Source organism: Ambystoma mexicanum, chromosome 6q (assembly GCF_040938575.1).
Source record: "Ambystoma mexicanum isolate Mex_15411 chromosome 6q, UKY_AmexF1_1, whole genome shotgun sequence".
NCBI classification, from domain to species: Eukaryota; Metazoa; Chordata; class Amphibia; order Caudata; family Ambystomatidae; genus Ambystoma; species Ambystoma mexicanum.
The window spans coordinates 54947349-54965562 of record NC_090937.1 but is presented as its reverse complement, the minus strand read 5'-3'; positions in this window follow the sequence as shown (position 1 = coordinate 54965562).

Sequence of the window (18214 nt, the reverse complement as noted above, 5' to 3'; positions counted from 1 at the left end):
TAGAGAAAAGAGTTTCTGGGGGAAGTTGAGGAAGGAGAGAATGCCTCTAAAGAGGTGAAGCTGAAAGTGGGCTTTCTTGGCAAGGTCCAAGATGTGAGGAGAGAAGGAGAGAGAGAGGAGTTGAAGATGACACCAAGGTTTTTGGCCTTACAAGATGGAGAGGGGAGAGGACCCAAGGAGGGCGGCCAGCGAGTGGCAGGAACAGAGCAGGGGTCCCAATGAGAAGGATCCCTGTCTTACTGGCAGTAAGATAGAGATCATTAGCTGTGAACCATGTCTGAATAGCAGTGAGACGGTCAGGAATGAGAGAGGAAGAAGAGGGGGTGGTGGAGGGGAGCTTGAAATAGAGCTCATCATAATAACACTCATCAGCATAACACTGGAAATGAGGAGAGAAGGAGGAGATCAAGTGGCCAAAGGGGCAAGGTAGATGTTGAAAAGCCAAGGCAATAGGATAGTGCCCTGAGGAACGCTGCAGGTAGAGAGTGAGGTGCAGGAGAGGAAAGGGCACAGTTTCACCTGGGAAGGACAATTTGATAGGAAGTAGATCAGCCAGTCCAGTTCCAGGTGCTTGATGCCAAGGGTATCGCAGAGCCGTTTTCTGAGGATGGAATGACTGACTGTGTCAAAGGCAGAGGAAAGAACGAGGAGAATGAGAATGGAAGGAGAATTGAAATCAAGATTTGAGAGCAGGTCTTCACGGGTGTTCAGGAGAGCAGTTTCCATGCCTCTGGATGCTCTTAAGCCTGACTGGTGGTCATAGATACAGCAAACAAGTTCGGTGTGGTGGAGCAGTTGGGAGATGAGCAACTTCTGCAAGAGTTTGCCCAGGAAGGTAGTGCAGATAGGGGCATAGTTAGGCAGGCAGGAAGGGTTGGCAGATGGCTTTATTTGGAGAGGGTGCACCAAGGAGTGCTTGAGGGGTAGAAGGAAAGAGCCAGTGGCAAAGGAGTAGTTGCAGAAATTAGCTAAGGCAGGAGCTAGAGAGGTAATATTGTTCTTGATAGTTCTGGAGGAGCAGGGGAGCACCTTTTTGGAGGAGACTTTCATAGAGCCGACAACTTGCGGTGCTATGGGCAAGAAGAAGGAGGGTGTGTGTGAGGGAGAGAGGGGGCCAAGGGATGCCTGAGAACAGGTGAGGGTGAAGGGGGGGTAGTGGAGAGTGAGGACATGATCCTGTGTTTTGGTAGTGAAATGGGAGGCCAGTGCAGTACAGAAGGCCTGGAAGGGAAGAGGAGCGTGGAAACTGCAGTAGGATTGGAGAGTTCCTTGCAGATTTTGAACAATTCAGTCTTGTTATAAGAGCCTCCAGAGATGCAGCTTGGATATGGGCCCTCTTCTTGGAGCAGATGGAGAAACGGTATTGCCTTTGGAGCAGGCGACAGGCCAGCTTGTCAGTGGATGTGCCCGAAGTCTGTCACTTCTGTTCAGCAACTCTACACTTTTGTTTCAGTGAGGCTAGGTCAGAGTCATACCAGCTGTTGCACTTGGAGGCAGGCTTCATGTGGATCCTCATGACAGGGGCAAGGGTGTTAAGGGTGTTGGAGATGGAAAGGTGAAGGTTAGCGAGGGCTGTGTCAGTGGGAGATTCAAGAGTAGGAGAAGGTGAAAGTGGCAGCAAAAGCAGTGACTCATTTCATCAGTTGTATGACGGAGAAGTAGACTGGCAGTGTGGGCAGCGGCTCAGCCAGGGGGCCTAGGAGCTCCAGGTGGGAGGAGAGGAGAGCATGGACAGACCAAGCGAGAAGTGTAGTGAGAGGGTTAGAGAAAGGGATGTCTGCTGAGATGACCGCATCCAAGGTGTGTCTGGCTGAGTGGGTCGGACTGGAGGGAAAAATAGTGAAGGGGAGAGAGTCGCAGAGGTCACGGAAAAGAACAGTGGCCGCTTCAGGAAAGTCAAGGTGGATATTAAAGTCTCTGAGGAGGAGAAGCTTGGCGGTAGAAGTCAGACAGAAGAGGTGAGGTCCACCCATTCAACAAGGAAGAGGGAGATAGGGGCAGGGGGCCTTTAGATGGTGGCAAGAGTAAATGGGAGGGTCAGAGAGACAGCAAGCCTGAAAACGAGGCATTCAAAAGAAGAGTAGGATTGCATGGGTATGATAGTAGCAGGGACCCAGACAGGCAAGATCAGGGCCACTCCGCCTCCAGACCGGTTGGTCGTGGGCTTGGAGAGGATCTTATAGCCCTTGGGAACAAGAGTGTCAAAAGCAGCAACAGAGCTGGCATTGAACATGCCTTGGTAAGGGTGAGGACGTCAAGGTCCAAGTCTTCAAGAAGGAGACCGCTATCAGAGGAAAGTTTAACAGCAAAGCAAGCATTCAGTGTATCTAAGTGAAGCTGATTGCGCCCTTTGAAGGTTTTTTGAGGAGGGGTACAGGGGTGTGGTACGCCTGTCGGTGGTGGTGAAAAGGCTAGGGGGAAGGTGGCAGGAGAAGGGAGGAAGTTAATGGGAGATGGGATATGCCCATCAAGGAGACAGAGGTTGGGTTGAGAACCCTGGGCCACGACAGTGCCATTGCGATAGGCATTAATGATACACCTAGAGGATGAGAAGTGTGCCAAGAGTACCTCCCATCTGCTTCCACCGTTAATGGGCGAGGAAGAAAAAGGAGAGAGGATTGAGATCATATGGGAAGTCCATAGGTCCGGAGAGGGGGTGACAAAGAGGATTTTGGTGATAGTCTGCCTGGAAGAATTGACGTAGGTATCAGTGATGGGCAGGCGTGGTATAGAGACCAGGAGAACTTCTTAAATATTTACCTTCAAGGCTTCGAGAGAGAGGTAGGATAGGTGACAGAGTAACAGTTAGAGTAGATAGGGGAGATGGAGAGTACCATGGAGGTAGGGGGAGAGGAACATACAGAGGAACTGCACAGTGAACGAGGAACTCACCATGCAGGCCAGCAGCCACAGATGCCGATAGACAGGGGTAGGTGATGTCCTATCAGACTCTTCAGGGACACCCCGCAGATGATGTTCTATCCACACTCTCCAAGGCCGCCCAGCCAGTCAGGTCCTCCTTCAAGCAGGACAGATACAAAGAAGATGTAGCAGGTGAAGGCCATAGGATTTTAGGTCAATGAAGCCTTCAGGTAGATGGAATTCCTCACTGATGAAAGGCCTCACGCAGGAGACAGTTTTTTGACGGGGATGCCCTACTTCACACGGTACAAACAAGGCAGTATTTGCTACTACAAGATCAAAGGTGAAGGTGTCACCATTTTAGGTACTGTGAGAACAAAGGTGAAGGTGCTGCCATAACGTTGTAGTGGGAGTTGAATGCATCAGCAGAACAAAAAATTAAAGAGCACACGCAGGTGCAAGTGAGGGTGAGGTGAGGCCCAAATGGAGGCCAAAGTGAATCACCCCTTTGTAGATGTTAATAATCTTGATGCCGCTTCACATTGCAGAATGGGCTGAGTCCATGAACCACAAAAATGAAAGAGCAATGAGGGTGAAAGTAGGGTGAGATGAGGCCCAGAAGGAGATCAGGTGAATCAACTCTTAGTTGCTGTGAACAAAATGTGGGCCGCCATCAGGTTGCGGAAAGAGCTGATTGAATCAGAAGTAGGAAATGAAGGGCACACGGTTGAGTGAGTGCGAGATAAGGCCCAGGAGAAGGCCCGCATGAAGGCACCCCTTTGGTGTTGTAAATGAAATTGTTGCTGCAAACTCAGTTTCGGTGCAGCCATCATGTTGCAGAGCGAGCTCTGAATGCATCAGTAGGAAATGAAAGCGCACATGTGGGTGCGGTTAGGGGCAAGATAGGTCCAGAGAAATGCCCAAGTGGGACTCCCCTTCATTATTGTTACGCAATAATGATGCTGCAAGCTCACGAATTTGGTGCCAACATCACGTTGCAGAGCCATCTCTAATGCCTTGGAAGGAAGTCTTAGTTACTTTCCTGTAGCTGTATTTATCCAGCCTTGGTATCTTTCATAGATCCACATGCTTGAATATTCCTCGTCGACAGACTGGGAATCCTCTGTGATTTAAACTAATTATTAAAATCAAATTTATATACATTATTCCCATAGGAAAATGAATGTAGATTGTCCATTATGGCCAATAAGGCTTTCAATTGTGTAGTCCCTCCACCTTACTTTGGTCCTTTATGACCCTAACCAATGAGGTGGCAGGGTTTAAGCTCTGCCACAAGCAGTCATTTTCAGATTTTGAGCCGTTAGTAGACTACATGTATGATGACTGCCGGGTGTTGGAGCAGCCTCTCAGGATAGGCAGGTTGGCGCATGTGAATCTATGAAAGATATCAATGCTGGAGAAATACAGTTACAGGTAAGTAACTAAGACTTCTCCAGCATTGGATCTTTCATAGATTCAGATGCTTGAATAGAAAAACAGGCAGTTAAGCATGCCCAAAATACAATACATTCTGAAGATTCTTCAGTGCGCCTAGCATACATCAACTCACAGGTCACATTAACTAGGGAAAAGGCGGGAAAAAGAAGGCTACTCCGACCTTACACAGAGAGGTGGCAGAGGACGGCCTGACCAACTGCTGATTCCTTGTTGGCATCTTCAGCTGAGCAGTAATGCTTGGTGAACGTATGCAGTGTGCTCCAAGTCGCGGCGCTGCAGATGTCCTTTATTGGTACTCCTGCGTGAAAAGCGACAAGAGCTGCTGTTCCCCTGTTGGAGCGAGATGAAGGAGGTCTGGTGAGAAGATCGCCTTTAGACTGATGGCAGTGGCTGATACAGTGGGACACCCAACGTGTTAGACTGTTTCGAAATATGTTGACCCTTTGTGCGACCAGCAAATGCTATGAAAAGTCTTGTAGAGGAACGAAAACTCCTTGGTCCTCTCTAAGTAAAGTTTTAGGACTCTCGCCACATCCAGCGAATGTAAAGATTTCTCTGCATTAAAGGAGTGGTTAGTGAAGAAGTTGGAAGCACAATGTGCTCCGTAAATGACATTTCAGATAGTACCTTGGGGAGGAATTTTGGGTGTGTCTTAAGGATAACGCTGTCCTTTTGGAATGTGGTGAATGGAGGCTCTGACAAAAAAGCTTGCAACTCACTAATCCTCCTGGCTGATGTGATGGCTAGCACTAAAGACATTTTCCAGGATAAAAATATGTTACACCTATGTATAGGTTCATATGGTGATTCCATGAGCGCTGTCAAGACAGTGTTCAAGCTCCATGAAGGAACCAGCGTTGACGTTGGTGGGAAAGTCTGCAGCAATCCTTTCAGAAATATCTTGATAGCCGGGTTGGTGAGCAAGGATCGTTCATTTGGGTTCGTCATGTAAGCCGATATGGCAGATAGGTGTTCCAACAAACATCAAAACCGTATCAGTTCCACCCTTGGTGAAGAAACCAGAGCTTGATCGGAGGGATCTGGGTAATCTTAGGCCCATCACAAACTGCAATTTCATTCTTAAAGTGCTGGACAAGATCGCTACGTCCCAACTCCAGGCCTTCATCGAAGCAAATGAAATTTTACACAACCAGCAATCAGGCTTTCGTGTGGCACATAGCACTGAAACGGCAATGCTCGATCTACAGACCCATATGCTGAGCATACTTGACAAAGGGATCACTGGAATACTCATGCTCCTTGATCTGAGCGCAGCTTTTGACCTCCTAGATCACAAACAGCTCAAACAAGTGCTTCAGAAGGGGGCAAATTGCTCCAAAGAAGCAATTAGTTGGCTAACATCTTTTCTGTGAGAAAGAAAATCTAAGGTACATCGGGAGGATAAATTCTCCTATGAAACATCCATTTTCTGTGGGGGTACCGCAGGCGCCAGTTTGTCCCTGCTCCTTTTCAATCTTTATATCAGGGTTCTCCGCGTGTTACCAGACAAAATTGGCAATCATTTCACCAACAACGCAGATGACACTCAGTTGCTAGTAGAACTGAGTGGAAACTACTCACAAGACAGCGATACTGTTAAGGCATTATATAAGACAATAGAAATTTGGATGACTAACAACTAGATGTGCCTCAACAGCAAAAAAACGGAGCTGATGGTCTTTGAATCTAGTCAAGCTAGGGCTAAACTAAATCAACAGTATGAGTCTTTCTCTATCAACGACTGCCCTATTAAAGTGGTCAGCACAGTGAAAACCCTAGGGAGAGTCATGGAAGCCTCTGTGAACGCTGAGGCTCAGGTCATGCAATTGAATAAAAACTGCTCCTATCATCTACGGCACCTCAGGGCTATCCGTCCCTACTTGAGTGAGGAAAACTCTACATCTATAGCTATAGCAACCATACTTTCCAGATTGGATTATGGCAATGCACTATTACTAGGGGCAAATAAATGGTCCATAATAAAATGCCAAACAATCCAGGATAACACGTAAGAATCATAAAAAAGAAAACCAAGAAGGAACACATCAGTCAGGACAGAAGAAACCTTAATTGGTTATCTGTGGAAGATAGAATCCAGTTTAAATCCCCGACACTGGTACACAGGTGTTTACATGGGAAAACACCAGTATACCTAAAAGAAAAGATCACCCGCTACTCACCTGGTCGAGCTCTCAGATCAGAAACACATGGCCTCATCGTGGTAGCACCTCACAAGAGAGCAAATGGTTTAGGAAAAGCCTTCCCCAGTAAAGTGGCAAATAAATGGAACAATCTACCACTGCCCCTAAGACTAGAACCGACTGACACAATTTTTGAAAAGAAACTCAAAACTCATCAGTTCCAGTAATGTCATTCCAGAACCTAACATAGCCCTCCCTGAGATCCTGAATCTGCCATGCGTCTAAGACTAATATAGTCTTCCCCTGAGTTTCCCTACTCAATTACTTGTTGAAGTCTTGTTATTATGTTTGTTTTAGAGTCTTGTCTAAATGTTGGCGCCCCGATGCCTGTGGGCTTTTGGTGCGGTATAAGCAAATAAATAAATAAATAAAATATCCACTAGTAGTGAGGCAGGGCAGACTCGGCTTGCGCATCCTTATCATAGTGATAATAATCTTGCTGATCTGCACTTTTTTGGTACTGTAGTTCACCTCAATAGCACCGCATCACAAATGCCCAAATGTCTCTGAATATGCTGAACGTCTCTCTGAGATTCCTCTGTCACTGTTTCCCCACAGGGCTCACGGACCAGCAGCACCACACCACCGCAGTGAAAACAGCACTGGATCTCGGCACCAAGATGATCCCACACATTCAAAACAGCTTGGGTCCAAAGCCGTCACACACACACCCGTCTCACAACTCCTTCTGCCTCACTGCTGCAATCATGTTGGTGGCACTCGTGCCGCAGCTGCCATTTTCAATGACATATCCCGCATCGCAGTCACTGCTGTTTAGATCTCCCCATCCTGATTACTCTGTAAGGGCTGATGTTATGTTAGCTGTACAAAAGGACAGGGATCGCAAATGTGACCGCTGGGGCCTCCCTTGCGACCTCAACATTTAAAAAGAAAAATTACTTTGCAAAAAAATCCTGGGAGCTCCTCATGTAGTGGGCCTTCCCCGCGGCACCAGATCTGGTGGGTCCCTGGCCCGGTCCTCACCCATCAGGGTGAAGGCTGGGCCTTGGAGGCACTCAGAAGGGGTTGGAGCTGACCGTTACATGTGGCACATGTCACATGCCACGTTCAGCTCCAAACCCTTCTCCCTCGTCTTCCTTGCAGCTTACATACAAGAATCAGGAAGCTCTCCCATCTTCCTGATTCCTGTTTGTGAGCAGCACGGAGGTGCTGAGGGGACATGGAAGGATGGACCGAAGCTGCACGAAAAAGGCAAGAAGGCTTTTTTTGTAATATGTGGTGTATTTTGCTTGTGTGAAGTGTGTGTCAAATGTATGTATGTGAATGGTGGGTGAATGAGAAGTGATGTGATGTGTGTTTTTAATTTTCTGGGTGGGAGGGTTGGCGGCCTGTGTAGAGATGCAGTGGGTGGATGTAAGAAAAGGTGTGAGTGACTGGTTAGTGAATGAGAAGTGATGTGATGTGTGTTTTTGAATGTTCAGGTTTTGCCTGCGTGCCTGTGTAGAGAATGCAATGAGTGGATGCAAGAGAAGGTGTGAGTGACTCGTGGGTGAATGAGAGGTGATGTGATGTTATGTGTGTTTTTGAATGTTCTGGGTGGGTGGGTGTGTGCCTGCCTATGTAGATAATGCAATTAGTGGATGTAAGAGAAGGTGCGAGTGAGTGACTGCGGTGCGAATTAGTGTGAATGTGATGGTGTGTTTTTGAATGTCCTGGGTGGGTGGGTGTGCCCCTGTGTAGAGAATGCAATGAGTGCATGTAAGAGATGGTGTGCGTGAATGACTGGTGGGGGAATGAGTATACATATGGTAGTGTGTGTTTGAATGTTCTGGGTGGGTTTTGGTGTGCGCCTGTGTGGTGAATCCAGTGTGAGTGAATGTGACATGGGATGTATGGGTGAGTGACCGGTGGGTGAAAGGGGATGCATGTGTGTTAAGGCCCTCAGAGACTAGGAATCACTGGAGCATTGTTGTCACATCCTTTATTGACTTTGCATGTTTTACTGGTGTTTCATGGCAGAGCCAAGTTCATGTGTCATTCCCTGGCTAGACCGACATGTTAGTGCTGTCAGTCTAGCCATTGCTTACTGTGGCATGACATTTATTACTCAGCATCTTTAAAAAAGCAAGCATGATAAGTAGTGTTACCTTGCTAGACTGATATTTTGGTATAGTGGCCTGTATATTTTTGACTGCAGCATGACTTTTTAGTGTTGTTATAAGGCTAGACTGGTTTACATTGGAACCAGCTTGGACAGGTTTTCATATTGTGACATGTCACTTTTAATGGCTAAACCAACGGGAGCATGTTCTTACATAAATGTACTGACATACATATTGGCAGAGACAGTTTTGTGCTCAGTGCCAGTAGTACTATAAAAAGAAAACATCTTAAAGCGAACATGAGTATGGTCTTATATGGGAACACTAGCATATGTTGGTAGAGCTAGAATGGAAATGTATGGGCGTAGCCAGCATAACATTATTTTTTATACTGGCATATATTGCAGGGACAGGCATGATAATGCATTGGGAAATGCCCTGTGCACTTTTGGTGACTTGCATCTCTTGTATGACTCTGCCCTCATCAGATTTCACTTAACGTTCCATGATGCCCAGAGATGCACGCTGACATCCTTCCATGCGGCATCCTTCCACTGGTTCAATGTGAGGGTACATTCTGTACGGCTGTATGAGTGCATAACGTCTCTCGTACACTCAAGGTGGTATGGGAACGATACAGGGGGTCCCATTCACTGCTCTTCTGCGACCATTCCAGTATGACGTTGGTGAGGGGGCAGGAACTAGTGAGAAAGCGGCTACCTGCTCCTCTACAGCTATCTTAGGGATAATCAGGAAGGGAAAACACCAGGCACCAGGACCCTACAACAGGGAGGTGGTCAGAAGATGGAGACCCCCACTGGCAAAGCAAACCTGTGCTGAGAAAGAGTCGCCTGCATCTGCAGCTACCAAAAGGGAGTCTGAGACTGCCAGGCTGGAGAAGATTTAAGAAACAAACAAAAAAAAAACACAAACCAAAGACAAAGACTTTTCTAATGCTTTTGAGAGTGGAACGGGGATATGGACGATCCACAAACCAAGGAATTTGTATGTGTCTTTCTTTGTTCACAATTCACAATTTTGGATCTCAGTTTTTGTTATATTAATTTGAAACCTTTTGGAGAGCCCCCTTTCTTTACGAATCTTAGTGTTTCCGCATCATACAACTGTTTTTTCTGCCCAAATTTTGAGGTTGTGAACACTCTAGAGAACATTTATTCTGTTAGTCATTAGATATACACCCTCTCCAGCCTTACAGTATTAACTTTCTCTTCCCCTAAATGCAAAACGTTATAGTTTGTTTAATAAACATCTTGGGTAACTGTAAAACAATGTGTATGGTGCTCCTACTCAGCGCATTTCATGACATGTTGTCCGTTCTTTAGCCACAGTCTCCGTCTTCTTACTTTGGATCAATAATAACCTGCTCTCTATGGCCCAGGTTATTTTCTTACCTCTCTCATCGGTACCTTCCGCAACGCTCACTCTGGTTGTTACTTCCAAGTTCTGAAATGCAACGTTTCTATATTCAATTACTTTATTAAATGTCTTGAGAAACTTTACCTTCAAGTTCCAGCATGGTTTCTCTCTTAAATCCCTTTGTCAAAAGGGCCAAGGAGTTCCACCTTTGAGTTCCAGTACATAGGGCTTCTTTATTCAACAATTTCATCAATTAGCTATGGGTACTTTGAGCAGAGAAACGCTGCATGCTGGATCTTCAATGCATCACTTTGTCAGTTGGCTCTAGGAATTGTGCCTTTTATGTCTGGTGTTCATGACCTGTTCTCCCCTTGGGAGTATCCCACCATCTCTCGTTTGGACATCTCACCACACATCACACCAGTAGGGATCTCCCACGTGCCTCTGCATCTCCCTAGCGTCCCTCTCCGGCCTCTCAAATTAGGTACCTCTCTGGAAAGAGCCAGTCTCTGCTTGTCGGGTAGCAGTGAGGGTTTTGTCCTCTCTGCTGCCCACTGGCTCTGGGTCAAACGGCAGACTATCTCCCCTGTCTCAGTATAAGCTTCGTAGCTGTTTTTGCAGCTCCCCAGTGTTTCTCCACATTACTTCAGTGTGTGACGCACTTCTTGTCTCCCTGCTTTTCCTGTTTGAATCTCTCGTCTCACTGGCTCGCGTGTCCATCTTCTAGACCATGACTGACATCAGCAGGTCAAAGACTCACAAAAGATGTATTTGTCCTGGTTCTGTGACTGGAATGTAATCATTGGGACATCTGGGTGACAGAAGAGACATGCTGTTATGCAAGTTCAAGTTACTAGGTTGTACAATATAGGTGGCCATTTGGCACTGAAGATTGTTCTCTCCTTCTCACTCCAATTTAGATTACAGCTTCCCTTGAACTGGAATCCCCCTGTTCTCAGGGCTAGGCAAAGAAATGGATTCTGAGAGTGCGAAGTCTGAGCAGGTGCACTGTTATGCCGTGTGCATTACAGACGTGTAGGTGCAGTGATATCTATTTATCTGCCTGGGAGCTGCCATTTATCTTTGCTTTGAGGTGGTACAGTAATTGTCTTTGACGTTGGAAATATCAGCATGAAGTGTACTGCAAAGTGTCCTGCGGCCAGCGACTGACTGGTCTTTTGACTTCTGTTCCCCCCTGCTAACCTGGATTGGCTGTTTTGTGGCAACTCTTCACCACACCTGCATCAGAGCGCCTAGAGTGTGCTGCAAATTGTTCTACAGTCGGCAGTCTGCGGCTCTGCAGTTTGATTACTATATTGCAATGCTAATCAGCCCCGATTTCATGGTGAGCTCAAGGTTTATCCAACTTTGTTTGTTCTATGGGTGGTAAGTGATACCTTTTCACTAGTTTGATGCAAATGCCACATGACTTACGTGCCAATGTAGAACGTAATTTTAATTCCAAAAACACTTCTAAAGCAGGGAATAATGATAAAAATAAAGAGTTGAACAGGATTATTGTATCACCTTTACACGAACCAATCGGTAAAAGTAAAAGGACTGTTGTTTTTTGGGACATGTCCAATTGTCTGCTGATGAAAATAACAAGCCAAATACCAGTGAAGAGCAGGATTCCATTGCAACAGTTGATAACGTGTTGCTTCAACTATGTTATAGTCTCCAGAGAAGGACTAACAGAATAAGAAAGGCGGCTTCTGAATCAATGAATCCCTCACTGGTGAGCCAATGCGGCATAAATGAGTGTAGCGACTCTCTCGGGTAGGGGGTGGGAGGACATGGGTGGGAATTAAGTACTACGCTTAACATGTCACTGTTTGTTGATGACAGCAACAGTTTGATTATGACCGCTTCTCCACATGTAGAATTGGAGGAACCATCCCTCCCCCATCACCTGGTCGTGGGTATCACATACGGAAAGGCTTGCAGCGACATTTGTAAATTGCAAAAGGATCATGATATGACCATTGGAAGAACTGACGGCCTATTGCTGGATGTTTTTGGAGTCTTGCCATGTGCATTTCAGCTTAGTCCCAAGTGGCAGGGCATTTATACTATGAATCAAGATCCTCCTAATGTGGAGGTCCACAGCTGTATCACACTGAACAATGAGAGAAAGCCCTGAAGAGGGGGAAAGGTTATATACCTTAAATCATGATGATGTTATGTTGTGTTATTTTGATTTATACCGTGCACCACTTCCATGACCTCTTATGTCTCTTTACAGAACATGGAAACTCAAATTAAACATGAGCCAATGATGATAACTATTAACACAGTTTTCCTTTAACTAATTACTCAAACTGAAGCAGCTTGGCTCCTGAAGTAAATGCTTCCACAACCATACAGGGGGAACAACATTGAAAAAATAAAGGAAAATACGAAGATTCAACAGAAAATAGAAAGAAAAGTGTTTATAAGGTCCAGATTGCCATGACGTATAAAGCCAGTGACCAGCGATTTTACTTTGATTGATTCCTCAAAGAAATGGCCTCATAAAGGAAAAAGAGAAAGAAGGGCAAGACCAACGCTAATTTGGACATTTGGATTGCTAATAAGGTAGTTGAAGTGAACTGTTTAAATGTGTCCAGCAAACAGCAACCATCTATTTGGAATTTAGACGAGACCACCAAAAGTTCTTAACTAGACAAGTAGAAGCGAGTGACCTGGAGAATGCTGCCCAATTGACTAAAAATAATGCAAGATTCTCTATCACGACGGCAACTGATAACCCTCATGACAATGCATTAATTGAAAGAACTAAGGATAGAGTGAACAGCACTAACACTTCTTTTGTGGTTCCCCAACTATTTACAACTGAGGCTCGTTAGTCTCTAAATAGAACTTCCATTTTAGTATTGGTCGAAATGATACCTGCTTTGATATTTGATGAGACTAGTTTATTGAATTTTTAGTTTGTGGCATACAAAATAAGACACTTGTGCATTGAAAGTCAACACAAATAGTTAATTTCATCTGGTCATTTACACTGTCATTCCTCATGCACATCGCTGCACAGAAACTCTGCTGCCGAACACAGAACATAGATTTACATTGAACGACGGGTAGGATACATGGTATACAGTTTAAGGCCCGCAACAGCCCTTCCATATTCATGCAGATACTTCTGCTTCAATTTTCCCGCCTCAATCGCTGAGTCTATGAAGATAGGTTATCCTTACATTCCTGTTAACTTGTACGAGCCCAAAAGATAGGATACCGACGCAACTTAACTTTAATGAAACATGCCATGCCATTTACCTCGTACACTTCTTTACAGCAAGTACACTTGTACAATACTTGGTCAATCTCCATATATGTCCTTTTTCGTAGAGAAGTCACAATATAGGATCATTACAAAATTGGATATTTTCACTGGAAAGGAGACGCGGCACAGTTGCAGCCAAAGCATGGGTGAGTACCGGCACCTTTACTTTTTGGGTGTGATATACATATATTTGCCAGCCACTAGGTACTAAGTAGTTCATTCGTTTGTTTTCTCATCTTTCCAGGCAAATAGGCCACAGTGCTATAACTGTTGGAGAAAACATGGGAGGACTGAGTATATTTCATCTCTAATTTGAGAACTTCAGCTAACTAATATTTAACACGCACACTAACCACATAATAACCTTTCTCTCGCTTACTCGTTTCTTACTATTTGACACTACTGTGTAGAGAGGCAGATGTACATGTCATCTCTTGCGCCCGCCCGTCACCTCCGTCATATTGGAAGAACAACAAAAAGGCACTTTGCATGACACCAGGTATCATCCCAATACTGCATCGAAGATATGAGAGACACTATGCACTCAGACAACAGTATCAAATGTAGCCTCACACTGACGTGGTGAAAGGATGTCTGAATACACCATTGGATATGGAAGAGCTATAAGTAAAATCAGGCAAGAGTAAAGTGACATCATAAAGAGAACATACGAGGATGCACTGAAACGATATGCGAATACTTAAAGAATGATGTAATTGAAGTAACAAAGTAAATATTTATGCAAATATGAAGAAATCATATACACTAAGACAAGTGAGAAGAGAATTAGCAGATGTGTATACGCAAAAACGCAAGGTAGATGTGACATATAGAAGCTTGATGCAGTAGAAAATATAAAGCAGCCCTGATGGAACGATGGACGTTGGTTTCGTATAATAGTAAACTAAGAAACCTGAAGGAGAGAGATCGAGGCTGCAGGAGCTGAAAGGCCTTGCAAAACAGCTTTGTGCAATGAACAAAGAATAGCTGTTTGGCTTGGGATTAAGGATGCTACATCAAGAGGTAACTGCAATCTACTAGAGGAGTCAAATAGGATAAGCTACATGCGCACAACATATTTCTCTTAGATTAAGTGAAGGAGAGAACATCTGCAAGTGCCAAGTATTGAAGAATCAAAAATTCTGAAAACATATGCAAGACAAAGCAACCAAGTCTCCAGAGACAAAGAGGAGTAATAGCACCCAATATAATTGAATGAAATAGCACTAAATTAAAGGTCAGAATGGACAAAACCGTGGTCTCCTCACACGTGGTGCAAGACTGGAAAGCAAGGCCTATTCGTCAAGCTCCAGACGAACATAGCTATGTACCTACACTCCCTTAAACAGGCTGCAATGATCTTGAACGCACATGAGGAATAACACTTACCATGTTAGTTGGAAAGGTTGTTGGTGTGCCTTTCTTACATGCCCCTTGAAATCTCATTGACCACTGAAAGCTTTGTCTGGCCAACCAGGGACCGGCAGGCTTTAGCCGGTCCCCTCATTCAAAGGCCCATTTTCTAAGGCCCTGTCTGTTGTCCATTGCCTGGCCAGGTCTGGCACCCCCCCTGAGTGCACATGGAGGATGAGAAGTTCTCCTTATCTTCAGGACATCGAAACTTTGGAACATGGAACTTTTTCTCTTTCTCCATGGTCAGTTCCCCCTTTCTAACTCAATTGACCATCCTCTCCACACCTGTGAATGTCCTACCTCTCCTCCCGCTGTATTGTGTTCACCTTAGCATGCCAAAAACAAATTTAGTTGTTCCCAGCTGCCGAAATTTTTTTTAATCTAGCTGTGCACTGTGGACTTACTTGGTTTAACCTTTTTTGCTCAAATTTGAATCTAGCTGTGCCCTCTGGTTATACTGTGTTTCACCTTTTTGCTCAAATTTGAATCTAGCTGTGCCCTGTGGCTGTACTGTGTTTCACCTTCTTTGCTCAAATTTGAATCTAGCTGTACCCTGTGGCTATACTGTGTTTTTGATGTTGGCTGCGCCCAGTGACTGCATTATGCTAGTCTATGCTGCTGTTACTGTCTTGCTCAGCCTCTGCTGCTCCCATCCCCATTCTCTCTCCCCCCTCCACACCACCCATGGCACTCTCTGTCTCCTATCTTCTCTAACTTTTTCTCCATTGACTATCCTACCCTTCTCAATAAGTCTGGTAGGAAGTTCAAAAAGGATATCTTGGTCTCTAACCCTGGTCTCCCTATCGCTGACACCTACACCACCGCCTTCTCTAGACAGACCCTACCTACATCCTCTTTGTCGTTCCTTCACCAGACTTTTGAACTCCTCATATGGTCTGTGCTCTCTTTTCTCTTCTTCACCCATTAATCGTGGCACCCGGTGGGAGGCCTTCCTGGATCCCTTCCACTCCTCTAAGGTAATCATTAATTACCATCAACCTGAATGGCACTGTCCTGGTCCAAGGCCCTCAGGCCAACCTTATCCTCTTTGATAGACGCTTCTTGCGCCTCATTAAGGTCCTTCCTTCTCCTGCTGTGCCCTCTCCTCCCTTGCTTCCTTGCCTCCCACCTCTGCCTCCTCTTTGGCTACCTCACCCTCTCTTCCTTCCTCCTCTGCCCCCCCTCGGGCTCCTTCTCTACCTGAGAAGGGCGTGCCTCTGATTTGTAGCCCTCCCCGGAAGTCTTTCAAGGCTGGCAACCTTCTCCATTTTGCCACCCTCAACTCTCACTCAGCTGTCAAACACTCCTCTGACATCTGCCACCTCTTGGAAGGACTCGACCTCGATGTCCTCGGTCTCACCAAGTCTTGGTTCACAGCTAGCTCTGTCACAAGCTTTGCCACTCTCTTCCCTGATGGCTACAAGATCCTCTCCGTGCCCAGATCCAACCGTTCTGGTGGGGGTGTAGCCTTGATCTTCCCATAGTGAATTCCTGCCTCTGTGATTCCTACACAAGCCTACTCCTCCTTCGAATGCCTTGTCTGTAGGCTCTCTCTCCCAGCCACTCTCTCACCATTGCTACTATCTATCGGCCCCCTGGTGAAACTACCTCTTTCCTCTCTGAGTGGGCTGACCTCTCCTCCTGACCTCGACCACTCAACTCCTCCTCCTTGGATGACGCAATATCCACCTGGATGCTCCCTGTCCCTCTACTGCTCTCTTTTGTGACCTCTGTGGCTCACTCTCTCTTTCTATTCTTCCCTCTGGCCCAACTCACTCTGGATGTTCTCATCTACCCTGACCTCCCCCTCTCTCAACCCCTCACCACTCCTCCCTCCTCTCTCCTGGAGCGATCACTTACTCCTTTCCTCCCTTCTCTCCCTCTCTATCCCGCAGGCCAAGCCTGCTCCAGCACTAACACCTACATTCTCGGTCATCCGGCCCATGAGCCCGTGTCAGTTGAGGCTTTCGCTGCCACTTTCTTTCCCCTTCCTACACCTCCAGCTGACTCATTCTTTCCATGGTCCACTCTGCTATCTCTGATACTCTCGATGTTCCTGGCCCTGTCATGATGGTCCGCTTGAAGCCCAAAGCCAAGTGCAATTCTTGGTACGACTCTGACCAAGTAAGCCTTAAACACAAGTGTAGGGTGACTGAGAGGGGAAATGGTATCTTGTGCATCCTCTGACAAACTGGACTATTGTCTGCTCCAAAGGCAATACCGGCTATCTGTCCGCACTAAGAAGAGAGAGCCCTTATCCAAGCCTGAGTCTCTGCAGCATCCAACAACTCAGCCGCACTCTTTAAAATCTGCAAGGAGCTGGCCAATCCTGCTGCAGTCTCTACTTCTCCCGTCCCCTCCTAGACCTTCTACACGGCCCTGACCTCTCATTTCATCTCTAAAACGCAGGACATCCTGTCCACCCTTTCATCCTCTCCTTTTCCCTCCTCTCTCTGCGCTACCTCTGGCCCCCCAGCAGCTACATCTCCTCCCTCTTTCACCTCCTTTCCTCTGTTCTCCCCTGACGAGATTTCCAGGCACGTCTGATCTATGAAAGTCTCATCAAAACAGGTTCGTCCCCATTCATCCAAAACCATCAAGGAACATATTGACACCCTCGCTCCTGCCCTGGCTGACTTTTGCAACCACTCCTTCGCCTCTGGAGCTTTCCCTTCCCCTCCCATCTGAAGCACTCTTGCGCACCCACTTCTCAAGAAACCCACAGCCGACCCCTCTAACTATCGCCCATTTTCTATTACTCCTTTCCTGGGCAAACTCCAGGAAAAATTAGCCATCTCCCAGCTTAATCTTCACACCGATCAGTCTGCAGCCACAAGCACTGAAACGCCTCTCCTGAACATCCATAATGACCTGCTCTCCAACCATGATTCTAATCTCTGCTCTGTCCTCATCGTACTCCATCTCTCATCTGCCTTTGACACGGTCAACCATGCCTTCTTGCTCAGCCGCCTCCGTGATAACCTGGGTATCACTGATCAGGCCGTGGCCTGACTGATCTCCTTCCTCTCCAACCGGCACTCCCAAGTCCAACATGGGTTCTTCCTTTCCTCTATCTCACTCTCCACTTGTGGTGTTCCCTAGGGGTCTTACCTCGCTCCCTGGCATTTGAACCAATACCTGGAACCCCTTGCCCACGGCATTGCTGCTCTCTGCCAGAATTTTCATTGCTATGCGGATGACACTCAGCTCGTTTTCAGGCTCCCCTCTGCCACCTCTTCTTCCTCTCTCATCTCCGACTGTCTGCAATCCATGAGTGGTGTGCCGCCAACGGTACAACGTCCTTTCATCGTGGGATGTTTTTTCACTGGGTTTTTTTACCGCGAATTTTGTTTCGAAAAAACCCATTGAAATATTTAGGGGGGTAGTAAATTATATATATGGGGTGTGGGTGTTTGGGAATACATACAAATTAAAGAAAATGGGGGGGGTTGGGAGAAACCCCCAAAAATAATTTTACAAAAATAAATCGATGTTTTTTTCTTAAAAGAATAAAAACAATATAAAAAATAAAATAAATAAAATCGCTGCTATAA